At 35.7% G+C, this 7,455-nt stretch overlaps 1 non-coding gene across 1 annotated transcript; it reads right to left on the bottom strand.

Annotated features, from left to right (window-relative positions):
* Window positions 1–3,215: 3,215 nt before the first annotated feature.
* On the bottom strand, window positions 3,216–3,322 carry LOC113753140. Its single transcript, XR_003464979.1, has one exon. It is a non-coding gene; the product is annotated as a small nucleolar RNA R71 (small nucleolar RNA).
* Window positions 3,323–7,455: the final 4,133 nt, after the last annotated feature.

Below are 7,455 nucleotides of genomic sequence, written 5' to 3'. Positions count from 1 at the left end.
ATACATTCTTGCATTTTCTTCCTCTTGCACTTTGAAATTCAGCTTTAATTCATAAGAGGTTAGGGTATCCACAAGAGATTCAATGGACATAGAATTTAAATCCTTTGCCTCTTCTATAGCATTTATTTTGTTTTCCCATTCTTTTGGCAAGGCATTCAAAATCTTTCTATTTTTCTCACCCAAAGAATATTCTTTTCCAAGCAATTTAAGATCTTCAATAATGTCACAAAATCTACTACACATCTTATCAACATTTTCAAGAGGATGCATTTTGAAAAATTCAAATTGAGAAACAAGCAAAGATTTCTTTTGTTCTTTAATATCTTGGTTATCTTCATGAAATACACACAATTTATCCCAAATATCTTTAGCTGATTTACAACCTTTAATCCTACTAGATTCATTTACATCTAATGCATTGTACAATATACACATGGCCTTGGCATTCAAAGAAAGGTATCTCTTGTCTTTTTTATTCAATTCTTGTCTAGTCTTTAATCTACTCAAATTGGTGGTAGAGTCAACTATTCTAGCTTCATAAGGACCATCTTCTACCACATACCATAATTCAATATAAACGGATTGTAAGAACATCATCATTCTTTGTTTCCACATGCTAAAATGAGAACCATTAAACATAGGTGGTCTATCAATAGATTGCCCTTCTAAAAAAGAAACTTTTATGGTTGCCATGATCTTTACTCTAAGCGGTTAAGCTTGATCAAAAGAGACCAAGCTCTGATACCAATTGTTAGTGCCCGGTGCAACCCAATGAGTACAAACAATTTCACAATGATGCACAAAGATATATCAAATTTAAGCACAATAAAGAAAACTTAATTAAAGAGAAAAGATAAGAAATGTGATAAGTGAATATTTAACATACATTTTGTACGAATTTGGCATGAATTTTTGGTATGTTTTGAGAAGATTAAAGCCATATTTGAACTCTTTTGGTGATAATTGCTTAAATATTGTTTAAGGGTTAAGAAATTGATAAATGAGTGGATTAATGCGTTAATTTTGTGAAATTGTGAAGGTAATTGATGTATGAAATTCATGCACAAGTTGAAAGAAATATCAGGATCATCCAGAGGACAAAGTACACAAGAAATTGGGAGCAAAAATGTAGAAAAAGGGAAGAAGTGAAAAACTGGAAAAATGCTCAACACGGATCCGAGCTCGGATCCGTGTGTACAAGAGGGATCCGACCCCTCGTCTGTACTTCTGGCGGAGTGTATCCGAGGTCAGGACGATCCGACCTCGGATCCATCATGGGAAGGCCTCGGATCCTATAATCCGAGCTCGGATCCATTATCACTCCTCGGATCCGAGGCTCGGATCTGTCTCTCTCCTCAGCAAGTGGCACAGCCGTTTTTCTTTACCTTTCTCACAACTTTTACAGCTATTTTGAGGGACAGAAATCGGTGGCACATGCTTCTGCAATAAAAGAGAAGACCAAATGAGTGTGGACAAAAGGAAACATCATATCTTTGACTTCTTTTTACAAAATCTGAGTGGAGGAAATTATGAAGTGAGAGGAATGGAATTTCTACCACCTTTTATGCAGAAACACAGGGGAGAAGCCAGCATTACCATACGTAGCTAGTTTTCCTTCTTGCAACAAGTTTTCTCTCTAGTTAAGAGTTCTTAGAGAAGCATTTGGTTTTTCACTTGTAATCATATTGTGCAAGAACATAACAGGAATTGGAGAGCTTCACCTTCAATTGGCTAAGCTTTCTTTTATCTTTCTTATACTTGTACTTTATGATGTTTTGCATTAATAAACTTGTGAATTTGATTGTTAAATCATTCATGAGTAGCTAAACTCCTTCATCTAGGGAGTAGATGAAACTTATGGCTAAATAATACTAATTGAATGTGATTTACACTTGTTATATCTTGAGTTAACTTGTCTACTTGTGTAGCTGTGATTTCTTGTTATTGATTGATCACAAATAACTTGTTTACAGTTGTTATTGTTCAATGAGAATTGGTAATAACAATGGAAACACATGAGTAGAGCTTGAGTTGTATGTTCATGAAAATAGAAATACACTTAAGTGGATTACTTAGTATTTCATGAATTAAAACAGAGTTGTAGTAGTATTTCACCATGGAAATAGGGAAATCTATATTGCTCTAAGCCATTTCATCATGGAAATGAGACTTGGTAATCTTGGAAATAAATCTCTGGTTAAGCAAGAATAATAGCAGGAAGTAAATCCATTCATTTGTGTAGTTTATGCCATAAGTGGAATCTACATCCCTAGAATCTTATTTAAGTGAAATTTCTTTATTTGCATTCAGCATTTGTTAAACTAGATTTGTATATCAAATTTGTAGATTATAGCATTAGACTTTCTCTGCTCAAATTAATTGTAAGTCTAAATAATAGAGAGAACAGGGGCTTAGTAATTGTTTAAATTGCTCCTCGTGGGATCGACCCGATACGCATCTTGTACTAAAATTGCGACCTGTATACTTGCAATCCAACGGGTGTAAAATCGGAATTAAACTTGCATTGATACAAAAATCCCGTCAAGTTTTTGGCGCCGTTGCCGGGGAGCGGCAATATTAGGGCCTAGTCATCTCTATTAATTTAGACATTTTCATTGTTTTTATCCAAGTTGTTGAATTAAAACTGCAAAAATTTCTCTTATTTTTATTTGTAGTGCATGCACCGATCAAATAGAGAAATTGCACATTTTGATCCTGAAATTGAAAGAACATTGCGGAGACAAAGGAGGAATACACTGCATCAAGAGGAACAAGAGGTTTGGCAGCCAATAGAAGATATCTTGATAGAATTACCATTTGAAGAAGAAATGGCGGAAAATGACTTAAATAGGCGAGTTCTGCGAGATTTTACTATACCGGGAACACAAGGTTCACAAACGAGCATAGCAAGGCCTGCGGTAAATGCTAACAACTTTGAGATTAAACCATCACTTATCCAAATGGTTCAACAATCTCAATTTGGAGGTAATGCAGTAGAAGATCCTAATACACACTTAGCTACATTCTTGGAAATTTGTGATACAATTAAAATGAATGGAGTTAGTGATGATGCTATAAGGCTAAGATTGTTCCCATTTTCATTGAGAGATAAGGCCAAACTTTGGCTACACTCTCATGCTCCCAATACTTTCACTGGATGGGATGAATTATCAAGAGCATTCTTAAATAAGTATTTTCCACCAGGTAAGACTGCTAAGCTTAGAATGGATATCACTAGTTTTAGCCAATTGGAAGGTGAATCATTATATGAGGCATGGGAAAGGTTTAGAGATTTGCTTCGGAAATGTCCACATCATGGACTGCCGGAGTGGTTAATCATACAAACCTTCTATAATGGTTTAGTTTTTTCTACTAAAACTATGATCGATGCAGCTGCAGGTGGAGCTTTAATGGGTAAAACACCCCAAGAAGCTCATAATTTGATAGAAGAAATGGCAGCAAATAACTACCAATGGGCCAATGAGAGAGGTAATACAAGACGTCACGCAGGTATGATAGAAATGGACACTCTCAATATGCTGAGTGCTCAAATGAATAATGTGATGAAATTGCTAAGTAGACAAGGTCCAAGTTCATCTAATGCACATGTAGCATGCTGTTCTGTATGTGGAGGTGAACATGATAGTAATGAGTGTGTTGATTCTGAACAGGTACAATTCGTCAATAATTACAATCGAAATGCTCAAAATAACCCCTACTCGAATACTTACAATTCGGGGTGGAGAAATCATCCAACTTTGGATGGAAGGATCAAGGAAATCAACCAAGGCCAACCAATCCACCGGGATTTCAATCAAGGCAACAACAAGCTGAAACTAAACCTGGTTGGGAGATGGCAGTGGAAAAGCTTGCAAAAGTTACCTCGGACAGATTTGAGCGAGTAGAAGGAAGGTTGGACCAACTCACTACAATGTACAGGAATGTAGAGGTCCAAATTGGTCAAATTGCTAGTTCTTTGAATAATCGAAATCAAGGAGAATTACCTAGCAAAACAGAGGTCAATCCTAAGGAGCATGTGAAAGCCATTACTCTTCGTAGTGGTAGACAATTAGAAGATCCTCCAGTGAAGGAAGTTGAGAAAGATGAGAATGAAAAACAAGAAGAAAAGCAGAGGAACCAAGAGGCGATTGTGGAGGAAAATAGTCGGGAGAATCCAAGAGAAAAGCAACCATCATCTTCCACTACCATTCCAATACCCCCTGCGGTTCCATTTCCACAAAGATTAAAGCAAAATAAGTTTGATAAAGATTTTGAAAAATTTGTTAAACTTTTCAAACAATTGCACATTAATATTCCTTTTGCCGATGCTATTTTACAGATTCCGTCTTATGCGAAATTTCTCAAGGAAATCATGACTAGAAAAAGAAAGTTGGAAGACTGCGAAACAATAGCATTAACGGAGGAATGTAGTGCAATTATTCAAAATAAGCTACCACCGAAGTTGAAGGATCCAGGGAGTTTTTCTATACCTTGCACCATAGGTAACGTTGATTTTTCTAAAGCATTGTGTGATATTGGTGCTAGTGTATCATTAATACCTTTAACGGTGGCTAGACAATTGGGTTTGCATGAGCTTAAACGCACTAATATTACTTTGCAACTAGCGGATCGGTCTATTAGATATCCATTGGGAGTGTTGGAGAATGTATTGATAAAAGTTCAAAAATTTATCATTCCAGTGGATTTTGTGGTATTAGATATGGAAGAAGATATATCTATGCCAATTATTCTAGGTAGACCATTTCTAGCTACTGCAGGTACTATTATTGATGTCAAAAATGGCAAGCTTAAGTTTCAAGTAGGTGAAGAAGAGGTAGAATTTAATTTGAATGAAATTGAAAAATACCCTTCTTTTACCGATCATGCTTATTCTATTGGCACAATTGATAAACTAACCCAAGAGATGAGTCAAGTCAACTTTGACTTAGATCCTCTTGAGTATTGTTTAATGAGTTTAGGTAAGCAAGAAGATGTTTGTGAAGAAATTGAAGAATTGGCCAAGTACTTGGATTTTCAAGCACCTTATAAAAGGGGTAATTTGTATGAAAGTCTTGGCCAAGGAAAAGGGTTTTCACAACCTTCAGAAATTGAACCTCTAAGGTTAGAGCTCAAGCCACTTCCGACTCATCTAAGGTATGAATTTCTTGGAGAAAATAAAACTTTACCTGTAATTGTTAGTGCTGACCTTGATGATGAACAGTGTGCAAAGTTGTTAAGAGTTCTAAGAAGGCGTAAGAAGGCAATTGGATGGACAATTTCAGACATTAAAGGTATAAGTCCTTCTATATGCATGCATCGAATTTTATTGGAGGACAATTGCAAACCAGTGGTGGAAACACAAAGAAGACTCAATCCAAACATGAAAGAGGTGGTAAGAAATGAAATTCTTAAATGGCTTGACGCAGGTATAGTTTTTCCTATCTCCGATAGTGTTTGGATTAGTCCAATTCATGTGGTACCAAAGAAAGGTGGAATAACTACAATCATAGGTAAAAATGATGAATTGATTCCATCTAGACTTGTGGTAGGGTGGAGAGTGTGTATTGATTATCGTAAGTTAAATACGGTAACAAGAAAAGATCATTTTCCCTTACCATTTCTTGATCAATTATTGGAGCGAATAGCCGGATATGAATTTTACTGTTTTCTTGATGGTTTTTCAGGATATAATCAAATAGCTATAGCTCCAGAGGATCAAGAGAAGACCACATTTACATGTCCTTATGGCACTTTTGCCTTTAGAAGAATGCCATTTGGGTTATGCAATGCTCCCGCAACTTTTCAACGATGCATGATGGCTATTTTTTCTGATTATATTGAGAAAATTATGGAGATATTTATGGATGATTTTTCTGTGTATGGTTCATCTTTTGATCAGTGTCTTCATAATTTGGAATTGATTTTGCAGAGATGCGAGGAAACAAATCTTGTACTGAATTGGGAGAAATGTCATTTTATGGTAAAAGAAGGAATTGTTTTAGGACACAAGATTTCCTCCAAGGGAATTGAGGTGGATCAAGCCAAAATAGAAGTTATCGAAAAATTGCCACCCCCAAGCAATGTCAAGGAGATAAGGAGTTTTTTAGGACATGCTGGCTTTTATAGACGTTTTATTAAAGATTTTTCTAAAATAGTAAAGCCATTATGTGATTTATTATGTAAAGATTATCCTTTTCAATTTGATGACAATTGTTTGGTTGCATTTGAAAGGTTGAAGAAGGAATTGATTTCAGCCCCAATTATAACTTCACCCGATTGGTCAATACCATTTGAATTGATGTGTGATGCAAGTGATTATGCAGTTGGAGCAGTTTTGGGACAAAAGAAAGAAGGACGATTGCACGTCATTTACTATGCTAGCAAGTTGCTAAATGAGGCACAACTCAATTATGCAACGACAGAAAAAGAGCTATTGGCAGTGATATTTGCTTTGGACAAATTTAGATCCTATTTAGTAGGATCTAAAGTCATTATATATACGGACCATTCAGCTCTTAAATATTTGCTGCATAAGAAGGATGCAAAACCTAGACTAATTCGGTGGATTCTTTTATTGCAGGAATTTGATGTGGAGATAAAAGACAAAAAGGGATCGGAGAATCTAGTTGCAGATCATTTATCACGTTTGGAATATATCCCAATCAAAGATCAGGTTCCAATTCAAGAGAATTTTCCGGATGAGTTTGTCCTAGCACTTAGAAATTCTCCATGGTATGCAGATTTTGCTAACTACTTGGTCAGTGGAGAGATTCAAAAGGGATTTAATTATCATCAAAAGAAGAAATTCTTACATGACGTAAAAAGTTACTTTTGGGAGGAACCATTGCTATACAGACATTGTGCCGATGGTATGATACGTAGATGTATTCCTGAAGATGAGGTACATAATGTTTTATATCATTGTCATAACCTTGAAACAGGTGGTCATTTCAGTACTTCAAAGACTGTGGCAAAGGTATGGCAATCAGGATTTTATTGGCCAACTATGTACCGAGATGCTAGGGAATATGTTAAAAATTGTGATGCATGCCAAAGAACTGGAAATATATCTCGAAAAAATGAAATGCCCCTGACTACGTTCTTGGAAGTTGAGTTATTTGATGTATGGGGTATTGATTTTATGGGACCATTTCCTAGTTCTTTTAATAATAAGTACATCTTAGTAGCAGTGGATTATGTTTCTAAATGGGTTGAAGCAATCGCTTCACCTACTAATGACTCTAAGATTGTACTTAGATTCCTTAAAAAGAATATTTTCAGTAGATTTGGTATACCCAAGGCCATAGTAAGTGATGAAGGGAAACATTTTTGTAACAGACAATTGGATTCCTTATTGTTTAAATATGATTGTAGGCACAAGACATCACTTCCATATCATCCTCAAGCCAATGGACAAGCAGAGTTAGCTAATAGAGAGATAAAGCTCATTTTGGA

This window comes from Coffea eugenioides, chromosome 1 (genome assembly GCF_003713205.1).
Source record: "Coffea eugenioides isolate CCC68of chromosome 1, Ceug_1.0, whole genome shotgun sequence".
Classification (NCBI taxonomy): Eukaryota; Viridiplantae; Streptophyta; class Magnoliopsida; order Gentianales; family Rubiaceae; genus Coffea; species Coffea eugenioides.
The sequence above is the reverse complement of the archived record's forward strand: the minus strand, read 5'-3'. Positions and strand labels throughout refer to the sequence as shown.